Consider the following 21,567-nt stretch of genomic DNA (forward strand, 5'->3'; position numbering starts at 1 on the left):
TATACATAATTTGCTATCAAATATCTCCCTTGACCCTTGTTCTCAGCTTCTATAACAGATCACAGTAGCTGCTATTTTTATTTGCTCTACACTCTTTCATCTCTCTCCCCTCTGCCCACTTTCCTTTGAGGAATTCTGCACCACTTTATGTAGTCCTGTTGGGAGCTGTGATACTTATGGCCATTTCTATACCACAAGGTGATAAACACGTAACCTAGCCTAGTCCAAGTATCATCCATCAACCAGTACATAGATTTTAGGAGAAAGAAACACCTATTTTGCTGGGTTACTACTGACAGCCATCCTTCCCTCCATGTTTCATAGTCTTGACCATATTATTTGAGGCCCTGGATTACCCAAGCAAGAAATCTAAGAATCTATCCATTCTTCTTTCTTACCTCCATACTCAATTGATGATAAACTTTTGTTAATTATACATCTAAAAGATTTGTCTGTCAAATATGTACTCCAGACCTACTACTACTCCTGCTTCAGTCCCGGTCTTTATCATTTCACCCAACTGATCTCCCTACATCCAGTTAAGCCTCCCTCCCATCCCTCCTCTACACTAAAGCCAGATGAAATATATTAAGAAATACACATAAATTCCTCAGGGCTTCTGTGGTGTCTCTGGAAAATTAAGGCATTTTAAGGCAAACAAGGGCCCCCCACCTGCCTCTCCAGCCTCCACAAATGATATTGCAATTCATATATTCTGTGTTCTTGCCCTATTGAGCAATGCCCTGCACCATTTAACATGCCATAATTTCTTTGATTATCCTTATATTCTATTTCCTTTCCCTGGAATGCCCTGACCTTCCCTTCTTCACCCAGCTAAATCCTATTACAAGACTTTTTTTTCTGTATCATCTCCTCTAGGAGTCTTCCTTTATTTTTGCTGAGCTGCACTGATGTCTTTCCATGTTTTTGTGCTAACCTGTGCTCCCCTCTTTCGAGGTTCTTCATCCATAGTATTGTAATTGTTTGTTCCCTGTCTGATTCATAACTCTGAATTGATACCAACATAGACTTCTGTGCTTAACATGATGCCTGACATACAGCGTGTGCTTGGTAGAATTTGTCCAGTAGGTGAATGATTGAGTCACTATTGATTCAAGGAAATACATGAGTTTACATGCCATCTATATTAGACTATTAGATGTTGCCCTTGTGTCTGTGTTGGAAGCCTTTAAGGAAACCTTTCAGATATCCCTATTAGAATATGCTACATTTCTTTAATGCTCCCAAACATATCTTGTATTCTAAATAAATTAGCTTTTTTAATTTCTACCCCTTTTGTTTGGTGACCTGTATCAGCATTAATACAATAAAGACATTTTATATTTATTATAATCTTTCAGACAGTGTTAAGTCTTCAGATTAAATTTTTGGGATGTAAGTTACTATGAATCTATGTATTATTATTATTATTTTAGAGACAGGGTCTTGCTCTGTTGCTCCCAGGCTGGAGTGCAGTGGTGTGATAATAGCTCACTGCAGACTCCAAATTCCTGGGCTTAAGTGATCCTCCTACCTCAACTTCCCCAGTGGCTGAGACTATAGGCACCTGCCACCATGCCTGGCTAATATTTTAATTTTTGTAGAGATGGGATCTCACTTTATTGCCCAGGCTGGTCATGAACTCCTGGCTTTAAGCAATCCTCCTGCTTTAGCCTCCCAAAGTACTAGGATTATAGGCATTGAGCCGCCATGGCTGGCTGGATCTATGTATTATAACTTCAGTTTTATTTTTTGGTTTACTTTATTTTTTATTTTATTTTATTTTTTTGAAACGGAGTCTCACTTACTCTGTAGCCCAGGCTAGAGTTCAGTGGTGCAATCTCAGCTTACTGCAACCTCTGCTTCCCAGGTTCAAGTGATTCTCCCACCTCAGCCTCCCAAAGTGCTGGGATTACAGGTGTGAGCCACCGCGCCCAGCTAATTTTGTGTGTGTGTTTTTAGCATAGATGGGCTTTCCCCAAGTTGGCCAAGGTGGTCTCAAACTCCTGACAAGTGATCCACCCACCTCGGCCTCCCAAAGTGCTGGGATTACAGGCGTGAGCCACCGTGCCTAGCCTATTTTTTTGGCTTATTTTAATATCTACCTGGGAAGAGCTTTCTTCCTCCTTCTATTAAATTAACATTATTTAATGCCAATTAAGTTACATGGCTCTTTTCAAAGCATGGACTTGAATAGATTTAAATATGTACCATAAAATGGAATACCTGATTTTTTAATGGGCTGTAGCATTTTGTTTTTATGTAATCTAACCTTACTGAAGGATTTGGAAATGTTAACCCTTTTGGTGATGGCCCATATTGAAAGATAAGCTCATTTTGCTTTTGAGGAAAAATAACAATTATTTGAGAAAGGAAAACCACAATTTCGATTTTTCATGCAATCAAAACAGGTTCTAAAATATTCTTTAACTGGTCCATTTATTTGATAGCCAGTTTACTGACTGAATTTAACTTTTTAATTTCTGTAATGGATTATAATGATTTTGTGCACTATTAGTTAACTGAATTTCTAACTGGTAACGACATTAATTATTGCAACCTCTTCATGGGTCCCCTTCTCTCCCAAGATGCAAGTGCAGGTATGCAATACATCATTTTCAATAAATGGGGAATAGTAGCCAATCTCTTAAAACTTTGATTTAGCCAAGAAGAAGGAGGGGGAGGAGGAGGAGGAGGGGGAGGAGGAGGGGGAGGAGGAGGAGGGGGAGGAGGAGGAGGAGGAGGAGGAGGGGGAGGAGGAGGGGGAGGAGGAGGGGGAGGAGGAGGAGAAGAAACCCTGTTGCTGGTTAACAAAATTCTCATTTCTGTTACCTAAATAACAAGTTGCAAATACTTTGTAACATCAAGAAGTCATACAATTTTTCATTAGAAAGAGTTTCAGCAAAAATAGCCTCCAGAACTTAAAAGCAAATTCTTTTTTTTTTTCTTGAGACGGAGTCTTGCACTGGCACCCAGGCTGGAGTGCAATGGCACAATCTCGGCTCACTGCAAGCTCCGCCTCCCGGGTTCACGCCATTCTCCTGCCTCAGCCTCCCGAGTAGCTGGGACTACAGGCGCCCGCCACCATGGCCAGCTAAATTTGCTTTGTATTTTTAGTAGAGACAGGGGTTTCACCGTGTTAGCCAGGATGGTCTCGATCTCCTGACCTCGTGATCCGCCCGCCTCGGCCTCCCAAAGTGCTGGGATTACAGGCGTGAGCCACCGCGCCCGGCCTTTTGACTAAAATGCTAGATTAAATTAGTATCAGGGGTCAATAGTTTCTTCTTTTCCAAATTGAAAGACTACCTGCTGAAACTCTCTATACCCACCTTGGGTTTCCCACCTGAGTAATTTTAAGCGACTCTAAGTTTCTATGCTTGGCAATATTTAACTATCAGAGAGTGGTTGTAGGAATTAAACCCCCTTTAAGCAAACCAATTGTCTTCTGGGTGTAGGTTATTTCCATTCAGGCTTGTTTCCATTGGGGCTTTTCTAGTATATGTAGAGATACACCTGAGGCATGATTTCTTTTTTATGTGGATTGTGATAAGGGCCTCATTTCCCAGTGAAATTTCTAACCACTCTAGGGGGCGAGACCACTGGGCTTGCTGCTTTTGTTGTGTTGAAGTACAGCAAATGTGATATCCTTCAGCCTGGGTGTGCTTTCTTATGCTTGTTAAATACAGAGTGCCAGAAAATGTACCCTAAGCATGACAAAACATAAGACACAAAAGACAAGTTCTGTATCCTTAGCACTTTTCATTCTAGAGTCTAATATTACAGGTAGCAGTAACAGTATCAAGTTGACCACCAAAGACAGGTTTGATCATCATGAAATGCCATGTAAGTGAGCCAGTTTAAATGAAAGTCAGGGAAGGAGGTGATTCAGAGGGCAAGCACTGGTTATTCAGAGCATCCAAGAAAATTTGTTGGGGCTAGTTTATTATTTTTTTAATTACCTTGCCTGGAGTGTGTGATTTATAATGCAACAAGATATAGAAAGAATGGACAAATGGACAGGGGTGGTGGTGATAAAACAGAATGCAAAGCTGCAGCACCTAGACATGAAGCCATATTCTCGTCACTAGCCTGGAAATAATGAACTATTGAGTACATGTCTCCTTTTTGGCTCCATTCTCACTATTGAACCTTATTTCCCACAGGGCCCAGTCAAGCCAACCTCTTTTACACCTACTCATTCCTTATCTCCTTTCTGGTGCCATGTCACTCCTCTGTTGATGGTATTGCTCCCTCTTTTGGTCTTATATCCTGCCTGCACACATACTAACGCTCACTGCAGCTCCGTTTTCAGCCCCCTCATGAATGTGTTCTCCAGGAATGGCCGACACATGTCATCTCAGAGCCCCTCTGGCTCTGGCATTCGGATTTTCCCACTGTTTCTTCCACTTGTTTTCTCACAATATTGTGTGATGAATCTTAACTCTCTAAGTATGTTGTAAGATATGTAAGGGCAAGCGGATTATGATTTTATGTAATAAAACACATTGCACACAGTAGGTGCTCAATGAATATCTGACTTCCAAACATTATTGGAGTTGTTGGATCTCAAATGATTGACCGCCTACGTTAGTGTCAAAGGTCTTCAATGCCGAAGTAAGATGTGTTATCACCACTGTCACTAGAGGGGGATTACCTTCCCTCCTCCCCACCTCTTTCCCACTCCCTGTTTAAATGTGTTCTTTAGTATATGCTCCTTCCCCTAAAGCAGATCCTCTCCCAGAGATGCACCTCTTATAATCAAAGTTTTGAAGCTCACGATTGATTGTAAAACTATTTCATCATCATTAGAAATGGTTAAGTGCTGCCCCTTTTCTTCTTTGTCATTTAACAATTTAATTATGTGTCATTTCAGCTTAGGTTTGAAGCATAGTATTTTTCCCATAGGAGGTACTTAATAAAATCTGGATGGATGGATAGGCAGACAGATATAAGTGGGGTTGTATCCATTATACCTGCACCACAGATGGCCACAGACCTATGAACATATCATTTGCTCCAAATTGTATGGTAGGTCTTCATGACACTTTCAGTGTATCCGCATACTACTTCATTTCCCCTTGAAATGAAGGACAGTTGACAAAGTGGATGTGGTGGGTTGGTATTTAGCAATAGTAATAATAGTTTTTTTAGCTTACATTTGCTGAGTTCTTAGGTACCAAGCACTGTTCTAAATGCTTTACATATATTACTTATCTTTTAAAACCCTATTATTGCCAAAAGTAGAAATAACCCTTTTCCATCAGTTGATGAATGGCTAAATAAAATGTGAAATGTTTATACAATGGAATATTATTCAGCCACAAAAAAGGAATAAAGTTATAATACATGCTACAACATGGATGAATCTTTAAAACGTTATTCTAAGTGAAATAAGCCAGACATAAAAGGACAAATATTGTGTTATTCAACTTATATGAAATATCTAGAATTTGCATCTCTATGTGTACTCATGAAGATGGTAATTTGATTATAAATTACCAAGGACTTTAGTGGGAGGGATGGCAGTTATTACTTAACGGGTACAGTTTCCGTTTGGGGAGATGAAAAATTTTGGAAATAGTGGTAATGGTTGCAGAACATTGTGAATGTAATTAATGCCACTGAACTGTACACTTAAAAATGGTTAAAATGGCAAATTTTGTTATATATATTATACCACAGTAAAAAACAGTTTTGCAAAACCCTATTCCTAACCTAATTTTAATTTGACTATATCTGGAATGTTTAAACAAATAGGAGTTGTGTATACTAACATAATGAGAAGTCTAGGAGGGTGCTGTGGCACTGGTTCAGGGTCATCCTCTCCTCGAATCTCTTGGCTGACCATCCACAGGCCTTTCCTGAGTGCTTATTATTTAGCAATAACCTCCTACAATTTAGAAGGAATAGAGTATATGATGGAGGAACAAGGGTCAAGTCACTGTAACCCAAGTATTCTCAATGGGAAAACTGGTTTTGGGGAGACCAAAAATATCTCAAATATTAAATGGTTTGTGGCCCTCCAAGGCTCATCCCTACCCAGCAAATCTTTTCCCTTAGTATTTAATTCTCTCATAAGAGAGTATTTAAATTAAATTCTTTTTTCTTTTTTGGAGAAGAGTAATGAAAAAAAAATTGAGAAATACTTTTGTAGCCTAAGGAAGAAGGTGGAGCAAGGGATATTTTTCAGAGAAGGCGAGAAGTACTGTTTCCTAAAATGAGATGATACAGTTCTGTAGAATATGAATGGTGAGTGATTTTTTTTTTTTTTTTTTCTGAGACAGAGTCTTGCTCTGTCACTCAGGCTGGAGTGCAGTGGCTCCATCATGTCTCACTGCAGCCTCAACCTCCTGGGCTCAAGTGATCCTCCTACCTCCTGAGTAGCTGGGATTGCAGGCGCATGACACCACGCCCAGGTAGTTTCTTTTATTTTTTATAGAGACAGGGTCTGACTATGTTCCCTAGGCTGGTCTTGAACTCCTGGGCTCAAGCGATCCACCTCAACCTCCCAAAGTGCTAGGATTATAGGCATGAGCCACCATGCCTGGCAGTGAGTGAATTTTCAAAGTCCTGCTGGGTATTTTCGTTAGATGCATCCCTTTAGCTGTTGTTAAAGTCACTATTCATCCCAGTGAATTCACTTTCATTCTCTCTATTCATGAATGAGATGTTCAGAGAATACTTGCTTTTTATAAAGGATGAAGTAGACATCGACACTAGATCACTTTTGAGAGTAACTGTGTCTACTTTTTAAATATCTTATCTGAAAATAACTGTACTATTTAGTTAAGATTTCTTTGAGTCACTAAATCTGTAGTTGGGGGTTGGAAGAGGGGACATGTAATTCTTTCTGTACCCTATCTTTTCGACACTTTTCCTAGGTTTTAAAATATATGTGAGATGCTAACATTATGGAGATACAATAATATAACTCATAGCTGCATTTTACATCTATGACTTCATCTGGCTGTGAAGCAGATGGCTCACAGAATACAGCAGCCACTCTTATATTGATAGTTGTGGTTTAAAAATCATTGTAACAACTACTAGCAACTACTGTATTTGCTAGAAAGCACATAGTCCAGACTACATTTTGGCCTAGGGAACTGTTATTAATTCAAATATATGAGGAGTCACTGGATAATTTTAGAAAATATTCATAGCTAAGCATTGGATTTTTGTCTTCTCTGACACTGTACCAAATTCCATAACGAATTTCTTCTTGCTTAGATGTGGCTGGGACAAAGCCTCCCCGCATTTGACTTAATTGTTGCTGGTCCCAAATATTTGACTGAAAGTCTCATTACCTTTTAGCCATCCTCGCAAAAACATAATTGAGTATGTATTTTCATCTCTACTGAAATATCATTTTCCTTCAAATCAACTAAATTTGCCTCTTCCCCCAATTCATTGTAGGATTCATTTTATCATATATCAGCTTTTTTTTTCTCTAAACTATAGGAAGGGAATTGTCTGATGATAAAGCAGAAGGCACAAAAGTCATGAAATGCTAGGCTAAGGCTCTCCTGACAATAAGCACCCACTATGGCCCTTTCTGCAAACCTCAGTACTCAGTTAGTGCCCTAACTAGTCATCGTCCATCCTTTGTAAGGAAACAATTTCTGGTTCCCTGGCCTTTGCATGATTGTGTTCAAATGTTTATTTCACTTTTGGATATTTGGCTCATTTTTTTCTTTCCACCTTATCTCCTTTATTCTAAGGCAGGGTGAGGTTGGAGATGATATATATTGAGGAAGAAAAATAGAAAAACATATACTCTCTGAAATTCCCTGGAATTTAAGTTAGTTTCCTTTAGAACTAGGGATAAAACTCTTTGTCCAGATTTATCCATCCCTTTTCATTTCTTAAATATGGTAAGGAATTCTTACATCTCTGGTACTGGCCTTTGGTATCCAGTAAAATAAATGGAGAGATGCTCAGTAAATGTCTTTTAAGTGGGTGTCCTAATAAATGTTCCCTAAAGTGTTTATTTTATTCCTGTGTCTTATATCATTTGACAGAACCACACAGTTTGGGTTCTGTGAGGTGGATGCTAGGGTCTATGTGAGATCATTCTGGTTAGGATTTCCTATAGGCATGTATCAACAGAGCCAAAGCACAATTATTTTCTCCAGTAAAATAGAACTTCATTTAAGCACATAAATACAAACATAAAGGAACATTCTGTGTAATTAAGAGACACAATATAGAGCTCAAGCTAAAGAAATTCATGTGTCTAGGTGTAGTTAAATGCCTCACTAACATTCAGCCATTCTCAGTCACTGTAATCCAAACCCAATATTTCCCTGGGCTTAAGTAGATCCTAACTTGTATATAGAACTTTCTAGGGCTTGTCCAATTGAAGCTCTGTGGGTACATTTCTAATAAGCCTTTCATTTCTCTCTAATAACAATGATCTTTGCCCACTGGTTTTCAATTCAAAAGGGGAAAGAAGCCTATTTGCCATTCCAAGACTAAAGATATATTTGCTTTCCTAAAGTTGTTATTCTCTCATCTAACTTGAAACATGCAGAAAGTCTAAAAAAGGTGATACCACTAAACCTAATCAAAGAGGAATTTCCCTGCCACTTCTAAAATCCCTACATCTTCTGTATCTGCTCTGAATTCAGTCTGCCTTATAATTCAAGATTCATCTAGTTCAAAGAACTCACTCTGTCATAACATTACATAGTATTAAAGTAGAAATCTGAGATTTTTTTTCACAGCGTATTGTCATGCTTATAGTACATTTTATCTACTGGAGTAATCTAATAACTTCATACTCTCTTAAACACAGCTTCTTGTAAGCACATTAAAACCTATCCTAGGAAGCCCTTCCGAAAGAAGTGACAGCAAAATTCCCCAAAATGTTGCCTGCTTGGAAAGTTACCTAAAAGTTTAGTTCTGAGGAAGTTGACATTGAGTGTTTCTTGGTTTGTACCGTGCTCCTCTCTAGAGGCTGCCCCATGTGCATAGCTGGCAGAGAGGGACATGGACAGGCATTAGAAGCAGCTCCAGCCAGTCAGAATTGGAGGTCTTGATGGGATTGGAGATGGAGTTGGGGGGAGCAGTGAGAAAAGGAAGCAGAAACTGTGGTTGATTTCATGCTCCTCTGGCTTGCCTCTCTTTCCCTAGGCACAGCCCAGAGATGCTCTGGCAGGGGTGGGAGGCAGCTGGATAGATTAAGAAAGGGCTTTTGTCCCTGTGATTCTCTAACAGACCATATTTGAGATGACAGATGCAAAATAAACAGGCATGACTTTAGACAGGTCCAGAATGGTCTTAATATCCTGAAGCTTATTCTTATTCAAACTTCGTGTTTTAATTGTTTGGAATTTTTAGACAGAGTAGGTGGAATTTCATCCTTTGTATGTTTTAAGGAGAGCTCCGCTCCTCTCTTTACCACCCACCCCCCCGCCACCCAGTAAAATACTGAACTTTCATTTTAATCCATAACACTAAATGCTTTTGTGTTTTTCTTTCTTCAAAGACTGTCATTAAGAATGTCTACAAGGAAATCATGGGAAATAACAAAATCTCCCCCAGATTGATTTTTTACGTGATGTTGGAAATAACCACATAACAACAACAACAACAAAAAATGCTCATTCTGGGAAAAAAATCTGTCCAAGGATGTGGAAAACCTCAGCATTAAAAATAATATCCTAAGTAATCCAAAAGGGAAATTAACTTTCACTTTGAAGGCGTTCACTAGCACAAACACTAAAATAATGAGTAAACTGTCTCTCCTGGGAAAATGCCAGCTGTCACCTGCTGCCTCCCACTGGGCTCCAGGTCTAACAAGCCTCGCTCCCTGCCCTAACTTGTGACTCTGTGTCAGGAGACTTTTCTGAAGGACATTTTTTCAAGCAATTAGAAACAATCTACTGTGGGCCAGGCACGGTGGTTCATGCCTATAATCCCAGCACTTTGGGAGGCCAAGGTGAGCAGATCACCTGAGGTCAGGAGTTCGAGACTCGCTTGGCCAACATGGTGAAACCCTGTCTCTTCCAAAAACACACACACACACACACACACACAAATCAGCCGGGCATGGTGGTGTGCACCTGTAGTCCCAACTACCTGGGGGCTGAGGCAGGAAAATCTACTGAACCTGGGAAGAAGAGGTTGCAGTGAGCCAAGATTGTGCCACTGCACTCCAGCCTGGGAGACAGAACAAGACTCCATCTCAGAAAAAAAAAAAAAAAAAAAAGGCCGGGCGCGGTGACTCACACCTGTAATCCTAACACTTTGCGAGGCCGAAGCGGGTGGATCACCTGAGGTCAGGAGTTCGAGATCAGCCTGGCCAACATGGTGAAACCTCATCTCTACTAAAAATACAAAAAATTAGCGGGGCATGGTGCTGCACACCTGTATTGGCAGTTACTCGGGAGGCTGAGGCAGGAGAATCACTTGAACCCGGGAGGCAGAGGTTGCAGTGAGCCGAGATAGCGCCACTGCACTCCAGCCTGGGTGACAAGAGCGAAACTCTGTCTCAAAAAAAAAAAAAAAAAAGAAACAATCTATTGTGTTATTAAACACCAACTTCTCTTATTGTCAAATCACTCAGAATTGGCCAATTTCCCTATTAAGTAAAACTGTCATTGTTATTAAAACATAATAGCAATGCAAGGCACTGTGGAGTACAGAGGGTGTTTAAGTTGATGATGCATATTTTACGACCCTCCAGAGGGGCAAACATGTTCAGGTATCCATTCACACCCACATACAGTGAGTAGTCTCCTAGGGGGTGGGTTTGTTGAAAATTTCAGAGATCACCTAGGGTCTATGAAATATATCAATAATTTCACTTTTAAATTGTATAGTAGATTTACAGGTATATGTAATATAAGTAATTTAATTATTCATTGTGTATAATGTGACACATTATCATATAAAAGCTAAAAGTTAGAAAAAACAAAGGTCCTGAGCAATATCTTTAGTGTATAATCATTTATTGAAAAATTAGAAGTTGATTTGTGAATGCCATTGTACAGGCTTGGCTTGTTGAAACCACCCTCTTCCATGTTACCCTCCACCGAGATTGACATATCTTAGTGTCTTCCACACTTCACAGGGTGATACAGGTTCTGCCACTCAAAGCTCACTTTGACCCTCGCCCATAAAATTCCTAAACAGCTTCATCTGTTAGTGGTTTTCAAGAGTAGTAGCATATGTGGACCATGCTGTAATAATCTCAGAAATACAGATTTGTTAAAGGTTCACAAATGCTTAAGCACAACTATATTCAAACTAATGTTACATTAGACTAAAACAATATCTGCTTTTGAGAAGTGGAGCTACATGCTGGAAGTTTTTTACGAGTAGAGGTTGGGGTGAAAGGGATGGAGAATGAAAACTGAACAGGAGAGAAAATCAAAGGAGAAAAAAAGTAACTACATTATCTTCCCTTGCATGTTAACATGGAAATAACAAAGACACTGAAACATTCTTGGAGAATTTCCCCCTCTGAGGGGGAGAATATCTAGGAAAACTTTTAAGAAGGGATGTATATGGCCAAGTCACCTGAAAAGAACTTTAAGAAACATCTGTCTGCACCCTCGACCCTCAAAACTTCTAAAATTAATTTTAGGACATAAACCCAATTACTTTAAAAATACGTTTCCTAGACTTAAGCTGTAAAGTTTAAGTGTTCTCACCACAAAAAAATGTTAAGTATGTAAGGTAATACATATGTTAATTAGCTCCATGTAGCCAATTCGCAGTATATATGTATTTCAGGACATTATATCGTACATGATAAATTTTATAATTTTTGTCTGTTAAAATAAATAACCAAAATAAAATATATCTAAGCAAAGCTAATAAAATAGAAATTACCAGATAGTATTTAAGAAAACCCAAGGTCGCTACTAGTGGCTATTTATAACTTCATGGAGTGCTGGCATATCCAACAGTGTGTTTGTAATCTTTTCCTCTCAGGTTCTCTGATAGCAAGATTCTCTAAATTGAAATGACTGCTTTACTGATTGCCTCTAGTTTTCCCCCTTGTTCTCCCTGAACTATATTAACTTTGTGCTATGTTAGTGACTGTGTATGTTGACAGATTTCCTAGAGAACTGCTGATGAATACTGCCCACAAGAAATCTCACTTTTCCTTTTCATTGACGTATCTGTGTAATTTATAATTCTAACCCATGAGTTAATTCAATGCAGAGATTATTTAAAAGACTACTTGAGACATAGTGTATAGCTAATCCAGGTCCTCATAATCTTTACCAGAAGTTATTTGCTCTTGTGCATAATTGAAAACAAATGTTCTGTGTTGTGTACAATTATTTTGATCTTAAAGGCTATGCTTCGTAGAAAAAGAGAAGGTTAGGATTCTGTAGTTTCCCTTAGTGCTTTCAAGGTATCTTCTTTATAGTCATACTTATCTATATATTAAATTATAATAGTTTATATATAGGCTTGAGTTTATGTATGTATATGATTGTACATGGATATATGTATCTAGATTTGGGAATGCATAGACTTAAAAATCAAATTGTAGACCTTGTCATAACTTAAAATATTACAGATGGAATTTAACATAACATGTCTTTTAAAATCAGGTCTAAAGATTATTAGATGGATTTGTTGCAAAAACTACCAGGTTGGACATAAAACATGGTTTCTAGTCTTCCTTTGTTATGAAATGAGTGAGTCATTTAGCCTATTTGGGCCCCAGTTTACTTATTTTTAAATTGAAAATACAAAAATAATTGTAGATACTTGACCCTTTAAATGATAATGTGCTGAGAAAACAGGCAGAATGGTCAGCACATTTATTTTATTTCTTGAATTTCACAGATGAAGAATAGCACTTTCACTTACAGCAGCAATGGCAGACAAGACACTCTGTACTCGAAACCAATCATATCCGAAATAAAACATTTTGGTTTGCTGCTGGACTTCCTGGAAGTGGGTAAAACCATCTGTAAGTCCAACCTCTCCTCCCCTCCAGAAAATAAAAAGGAACAAATTGAGACAATGTTGGAGCTTAGAGCCATGAGCAGATAAATGTCCTGAGCAAGAAGCAAGGGAGAGAAACTGTGATTATATTGAGGGGAAATGCCAATAGAAGCACTGTAAATTGCAACCAGGATACTGAGCTTGGGGTCAACAGCAAGGAAAAGGAACTGAATCTGAGATTTTGCATTAACCCAGGTCCCTCAGAGAGTAGTAAATGGCCCCAGGTTAGTAGTCCTCCCACCTACTTGCAGAAACACACCAAATCACCACAGGAAAGAATCTTAAGGATATTTCATCAGATTCCCACAATGTATAATCAGATAAGTATTAGTTCACAACCAAAGACATGAAGCGACAAGAGGAAATAAGCCATCTATATTAGAACTGTTAGACATAGAAATGCTGTTTATGAAGTACTTAAAAAGTAAAATATAGGATCAAAATAGTGAGCAAGCAACAGAAAATTATCAGGAATAATCAGGCAATTCTTACAAATAACACAATGGAATGTCTACATAAAATACGTAAACATTGAAAGAAAACACAAGACATGTTAAAAAGCAGATTAGCCACAGATGAAAGAGAATTAATGAATTTGTAGGTTGAAGTGAATAAATTAACCAGAATATAATCTTGAAAGAAAAAGGGCCAGAAGAAGTTAGAATAATTTAAAATGTTGAGGATAAAATAAGAAGGTCTAACATAAGTCAAATCAGAGTCACAGAAGAAAAGAATTAAGTCAACCAAGAAGTGTTAATAAAATTAATCAAGGAGAAATGTTCAGAAATGCTGAAAGCTGTGAATCCCCAGTTTCATAAAGGACAGTATTCCCAAGCAAGACGAAAAAGAAAACCAATAGCTAGCATAGTGGTGGCTCTCTAGAGAAACAAGGCAAAAATGTTTAAAAGAGCCAGAGAGTAAAGACACATCACATACCAAGAAATGATCATTTCATTGGCAGCAGAGTGCTCAACAGTGATACCAGAAAACAGAAAGCAGTGGAATCATAAAGTGTTGAGAGCAAATAGCTATTATCTATCAATCATGAGAGTAAAAGGCATTTGCCGTTAAACAAAAATGGAGAATTTACCATCGGTAGACTCACACTGTATTAATAGTCTGTTCTCATGCTGCTAATAAAGACATACCTGAGACTGAGTATTCTATAAAGAAAAAGAGGTTTCATGGACTTGCAGTTCCACGTGGCTGGGGAGGCCTCACAATCATGGCAGAAGGCGAAGGAGGAGCAAAGGCATGTCTCACATGGCAGCAGTCAAGAGGATGTGTGCAGGGGAACTGCCTTTATAAAACCATCAGATCTTGTGAGACTTATTCACTATCACGAGAAAAGCACAGGAACAACCTGCCTCCATGATTCAATTATCTCCCACTGGGTCCCTCCCATGACATGTAGGAATTATAGGAGCTACAATTCAAGATGAGATTTGGATGGGAACACAGCCAAACTGTATCAAACACTAAAGGTTATTCCTTAGGAAGATGGTATTTTGGGGCTGGGCACAGTGGCTCACGCCTGTAATCCCAGCGCTTTGGGAGGCTGAGGCGGGTGGATCACTTGAGGTCAGAAGTTCAAGACCAGTCTGGCCAACATGATGAAACCCTGTCTCTACTAAAAATACAAAAGTTAGCCGGGTATGGTAGCATATGCCTGTAATCCCAGCTACTCGGGAGGCTGAGGCAGGAGAATCTCTTGAACTTGGGAGGTGGAGGTTGCAGTGAGCTGAGATCGCACCACTGCACTCCAGTCTGGGCAAAAAGAGCGAGACTCCATCTCAGAAAAAATAAAATAAAAAGAAAGATGATATTTTTGACAAAAATTCAGTTAAGGTAAAAGTCAATAGCAAAATTATATTTTTACAGTCCTCACATCTTTGGAAATAGAATACTTAATTATTCATTGCTCAATTAAGAAATCATAATGAATTTTTAAAAATACTTAAAGCCAAATCGTAATGAAAATGTAACATGTCAAAACCAGTATTTTTGAGGGCAGTCTATCAACCATAAATACTTACATTAGAAAGAAAGAAGTCTGAAAATGAACTAAGCACCATCATAAGTATTTGGAAAAGAATAAAAAAAATAAAAAGGAAGCAGAATCCCCTAAGTTGAAAATGATATTACAAAAGAAAAAATTATGAAGATAAAATTTAGCTTTTTGAAAAGACTCATAAAATAGACAATCTTTTGCTAAGACTGAGAAAAGAGCACACATAATGTAAGGATTAAGAGAGAATATAAATATAGCTATAGCACAGATTAAAAAGAAAATACGATGGGCAATGTTAAGCCAATAAATTGAAGGTGAAGTGAAATAATCTTTAGAAAAATAGAATTTACCAAAGCTGAATTAGGAATTAAGAAACTTTAATGATTCTATAACTTTTTTTTTTTTTTTAAGACAGAGTCTCGCTCTGTCACCCAGGCAGGAGTGCAGTGGCGCAATCTCAGCTCACTGCAACCTCCACCTCCTGGGTTCAAGTGATTCTCCTGCCTCAGCCTCCTGAGTAGTTGGGATTACAGATGCATGCCACCACGCCCAGCTAATTTTTTATTTTTAGTAGAGACAGGGTTTTACCACGTTGGTAAGGCTGGTCTCAAACTCCTGACCTCATGATCCACCCGCCTCGGCCTCCCAAAGTGCTGGGATTACAGGCATGAGCCACCACTCCCAGCCGATTCTATAACTAGTAAAGCAACTGAATTAGTAGTTCAAAATTTCCTACAGGAAAGACCAAGCCATTTAATTTTACAGGTGGAATTACTAAGCATTCAAGAGTTAATTTCTATCTTTTACAAACTTATACAGCAAAATGGAAAAGAACAAATACTCTCTAAATCATTCCATATAACCTGGACACCAAAAATAGACAAATACAGTTTAAAAAAGTAAATTATAGGCCAATCTCACTCAAGACCCTAAATAAATTATACCAAATGGAATACAGTGGAGTTAAAAACAAAAAAAAAGTGTATTTATCATGACCAACTTGGCTTTATCCCAGGAATGCAAGGGTAGTTTAACATTTAGAAATCTAGAATTGTGATTTACATAATAGATTAAAAGGGGAAACCCATATATAATCTCAATAGGAACAGAAAAGCTTTGGATAAAGTTAACCACTGATTTAGTATAAAAAGTCTTAGCAAAGTATGAGTAAAAGAGAATTCTCTTTACATGAATGAAGTTATCAGCCAAAACCTCAGTAAACATCATTCTTGATGAAAATCTAAAAACATTCCATGTAAAATCACAAATGGGATACATTTGCTCACTATCATGTTTTTAATCACCATTAAAACCGAAGCTTCTAGCCAGATAATAACATGAGGAAAATAAATAAAGGCATAATGGTTAGAAAGGTGCAAATAATTCTTCTATGCCAAGTTTGCTTTTAAAAAAAGAAAGGAACAAACAAACCCATAAATATTTGCAGATAATATGATAATATACAAAGAAAATCACAAAGAATCTAAAACTAATGTGATAGTAATTAACTTAGTAAGGTGTCAGGCCTAAAACCCATATACAGAAATTAGTTGCCTATTTTTGTGTTTGTTATGTTTTATTTTATATTTTGTTTGCTGTTTGCTTTGGGTAATAGTTTCAGAATAAGTAGGAAGCAGGAGGTCAGGGAGACATACTGAGTTGCTGAGACATCTGCAGAAACAGCACAGAGACTGGGAAACTGTTCTCCCAGTTTGCTTGGTACTGAGGGTTTCATAGGATGCAGGACTTTCAGGTTCAATACCATGACTATCCCAGTCTGCCTGGGACTGAGGGGCTCCCAGGATGCAGGACTGTCAGTGCTAAGACCAGAAGAGTCCTGCACAAACCAGGAGGAGGTGGTTACTCTGTGGGAGAACTGTAAGTAGTCCAGTGTCATTGCAACTTAAAATGCAGGGCAGGAAGTGGTGACAGACAAGACTGGGGAGAAAAGCAGGGACCAGATCACAAAGGGCCTGATGTTCCATACTAAAGGAACTTGTACCTTGTTCTGCAGGCAGCGGCAAGCTGTTGAAAGGTTTTAAGTGGGGAGATATGTGATGGTGACAGTTTGCATTTTAGTTAGACCACTTCAGCAGTAGTCTAGAGGCTGGATTTGAAGGGGCTCAGGCTGGACGTAGGAGGTGGTTGCTATGGTCCAAGTAAAGATGATGAAGGCCCACACTAAGGGGCTGTAGGGATGGAGTGGAGGGGACAGTCCCAGGGACTACTTCAGAGGCAAAATTTGTAGAGTGACTGACTGGATGTGGGAGTGATAGACAAGAGTTGACAATGATCTCTGCCCTTCAGAAAAATGTTAGACAACATGTTGGCTAAATGAAGATACAGGCTGGGCATGGTGGCTCCTGCCTGTAGTCCCAGCACTTTGGGAGGCCGAGGCGGTCAGATCATCTGAGGTCAGAAGTTCAAGATCAGCCTGGCCAGCATGGTGAACCCTGTCTCTACAGAAAATACAAAAATTAGCCGGGCATGATGGCACATACCTGTAATCCCAGCCACTCAGAAAGCTGAGGCAGGAGAATCGCTTGAACCTGGGAGGTGGAGGTTGCAGTGAGCCGAGATCGTGCCACTGCACTCCAGTCTGGGTGACAGTGAGGCTGTATCTAAAAAAAAAAAGACAGAAAATATAGAAAGAGAAATATAACCAACACTCATATGTGCATCATCCAGTTTAAGGAATAAAATATTAAAGATACCATTGTATCCCCCTCCATATACCTGATCCCACTCCCCTGATACCACTTCCCCTTCCCTTCCCAGAAGTAACCCCTACATTACACTGATACTTCTAATCACCATGACTTTCTATAAAATTCTGCTACAGAGATGTACATTGCTAAACAACCTATACTAATTGCAACGTTTTGCATTTTTCTAAACTTTATAGAAATTATATTATAAGTATTAGTCTGTAACATGCAGTCTTCTCTCACCATTGTATATGAGATACAGCCCCTGCACAAGAGTTCTCTGAAAAGGAATGTGGAAGAAAGAGACTATATTCCAGTGAACAGTTTGCAAACTAGGGAGATGCAACCTTCAGTGTAAAATGAAGGTGCATTCCCCAACTGCTTTTCTAAACAGTGGTCATGGACAGTTTTAAAATGTAATATAAAAAAGGTAAAGTTTATAGTTACAACAAAAATGTACACATCAATTGAGAAAAACCAATAGAAAATGATCAAAACACGGTAACAGGCATATCAAAGGAGAAAAGTGAATGGACAGTATATAAAAGGATGCTCATTCTCATCAGTAATAAAGGAAATACAAATTAAAACTGAAGTGAAACACCATTTTTATGCCCAGAATTGGCAAAAATTAAGAAATTGGACAATGTCAAGTGTTGGAAAGGATGGGGGTTAACAAGATCTCTTATATACCTTTGTTGGGAAGGTAAACTTGTATAATTGCTTCAGAAAACAATTTGGCATTATCCAATAAATTTGAGAATGAATGTAACTTACTCCTAGATATATATCCTAGAGAAACTATTACCCATGGTTACCTAGGAACTTGTTCAGAGCAGCACAATTCACAAAAGAAAAAATAACTGGAAATGACTGAAATATCCATCCTTTGATAGGAGACAAAATAAATAAATTGTAGAATATTTACTTGGTGGAATATTATACAGTAGTAAAAATGAATGTTTTTGATGAATGGATAAGCAATATGTGGTGTAGCCATACAATAGAATCATATTCAGCAATAAAAACTAATGAAGTACAGTCATGTGCTACATAGTGACGTTTCTGTCACAATGGACCGCATATGCAACAGTGGTCCGGTAGGATTATAGTACCATACTTTTACTGTACCTTTTCTATGTTTAGATACACAAATACCATTGTGTTACAGTTGCCTACAATATTCAGTACAGTAATATGCTATACAGGTTTGTAGCCTAGGAGCAAATAGGCTATACCATATAGCCTACATGTGTAGTAGGCTATACCATCTAGGTTTTTGTAAGTATACTCTATGATGTTTGCACAACAATGAAATTGCCTAACAATTTATTTCTCAGAACATATCCTTGTTCTTAAGTGATGCATGATTGTACTGATACATGCTGCAGCATGGAAGAACCTCAAAATGTTATTTTTAAATGAAAGAAAATCACATATTGAATGATTCCATTTATATGAAATGCCTAAAAGAGGCAAATCAATAAAGACAGAAAGTCAGGCCAGGGGATAGGGAAGCAGGGGAGAGGGATACTGGGAATGACTGCCAATTGGCACAAGATTTCTTTTGGGGGTGATGAAAATACTCTGAAGGTAGAAGATGGTGATGAATACACAACTCTGTATATACACTGAAAGCCATTAAAATAGATACTTGAAACAGGCGAACTTGATTTAAATTATGTATCAGTAATGCTATTAAAAATGAGTACTCTATAGTAACACAATGCAACATGAGTCTTTAAAAATTTAAATAGTAAGTTGAATGAAAAAAGTTCCAAAAGACAATATATAGTATTATACCATTTCTGTATAACTTAAAAATAAGCAAAATGAAATAATATTGTATATTTTTTAGGAATACATACTTACATGACAAAACCATATGAATATTGAAAGGAAGGATAACCATACAGGAAAGTTGCTGCCTCACGGGGCGAAGAGGCACATGGGACAGAGGAGGAATCCATAGGTAGATGCAGTGCTATTGGGGATTCTTTTAGTTCTTCAATTGAGTAATTATTTAAAAGCTGAAATCTTATTTTGATTATAATTTACATATTTTATATTTAATCATGTATAGGTATCAAATATATTACATTTGAGATAATAAAAGGAAATGCTTTAAAAATAATAGTAGTATGGGTATACTAGCAAAAAACAAGTCACTTATGAAAGAGAAAATAAGATTGACCCCAGATGTCTCCACACCATCTTCCAAGCCAAAGACAATGCAGCAGTATCTACAAAGTTATGAGGAAAACAGTGAATGGCTTTAAAATTTTAAGCCCAAATTATCCTCCTAAGGATAAATGCAACAGATGGATAGTAAGCATTAAAGAATGTAAAGAAATAAGAATCCATGAGCCTTTTATAGAATAAAAATAAGTAAATTTAAAACTTTTGTATAATAAAATCTAGGCAACTAAGTAGACGAATCAAAGAGTATAAAAATGGAGAAGCCAGGCACAGAAAAGTTAGATGATGAACACCAAATTATTTAAAATAGAAATGAAGAGTAAACAGTGGTTTGAATTACGGTTTCAGAACAAGATGTAAATGTTAAAAACCCAGATGTTATGAAGAATAATATAACCAACAAAATGCATTTGGAAGAGGGAGAGAGGAGGAAGAAAGTGAAATGATGTCTCTTTTATCAGATTTCATAAGGAGGTTGTCAGATATTGTAAAAAATTGAAATATAATTTTTAAAATATGTTGATTGGTTTTGCAGCATATATACTAAAATTGGAATGATACAGAGAAGACTAGCATAGCTCCTGCACACACAGGGTGATACACAAATTTGTGAAATATATTTTTCATTTAAAATGAATTAATCTTTTTCCCCTCTAAAATGTCATAGAAATAGTAAGTGCAGTAGGATATAACTATCAGTTGCAAATCCTAAATTTTCATATTCAATATCTAATAGATACATTGCAAATTTTGTAATTTAAGATTTGTTTATAGATGTGCATATATTTACAGATGAACTTTAAAATCATTTAAAAATGAATGGTGGTAAAATCTACAAATTATGTGAAATAACTGTAATATACATATATTTTTATTCTAATAAACTTTTGAATCCCAGATTGGATTTTATTAGAAAAAATAAAAATAAAACATACATTGACTCTTCCCCAGAGTCACTGGGGGAGCTATTGACATTTCAGTTGGGTATGTTTTGATGTCAGGTCTGTCAGGTACATAATAAGATGTTTGACATCTCTGGAGAATGCCAGGATCCTCATAATTGGGACAACCAAAAACATGTCCATGCATTTCTAGATGCACCCTAGGGAATTGGCACTGCCATGGATTGAGAACCACTGCTCTAACTTCTTACAGGTTTTCACATCTTTCCTATTAAATTTAGAGCAATGTTAGAGAATTAAAATCTCTTAAAATCTCAAAAGGGAATCATTTACCTGAAATTCATTTAGCTTCATGTTGGTGTCCTTTTCTCCTATTAAACTAAAATAAAAAATAAACTTAATACAGAATAAGCCTGTTTATTGAATGCAACAATTTTCATTAATAAAAAAGTATTTGTTGAAACAAGGAATCTGAAAAAATACACAGTTACTTTGCATATTTTTATTATGATAATATATGTGTAACACACAATTTACCATTTTAACCATTTTAAAGTATACAGTTCCATGGGATTACTTACATTCACATTGTTGTGCAATCATCACCACTTTCCATCTCCAGCACTTTTTCATCTTCCCTGATATGGTTTGGCTGTGTCCCCCACCCAAATCTCACCTTGAATTGTAATAAACCCCGTGTTTCAAGGGCGGGGCCAGGTGGAGATAATTGAATCATGGGAGCTGTTCCCTCATACTGTTCTCATGGTAGTGA

General features: G+C 37.6%; 1 pseudogene; it reads left to right on the forward strand.

The window, feature by feature from the left end:
* Window positions 1–20,409: 20,409 nt before the first annotated feature.
* LOC112209850 (U6 spliceosomal RNA) lies at window positions 20,410–20,522 on the forward strand (annotated as a pseudogene).
* Window positions 20,523–21,567: the final 1,045 nt, after the last annotated feature.

Source organism: Pan troglodytes, chromosome 6 (assembly GCF_028858775.2).
Source record: "Pan troglodytes isolate AG18354 chromosome 6, NHGRI_mPanTro3-v2.0_pri, whole genome shotgun sequence".
Classification (NCBI taxonomy): Eukaryota; Metazoa; Chordata; class Mammalia; order Primates; family Hominidae; genus Pan; species Pan troglodytes.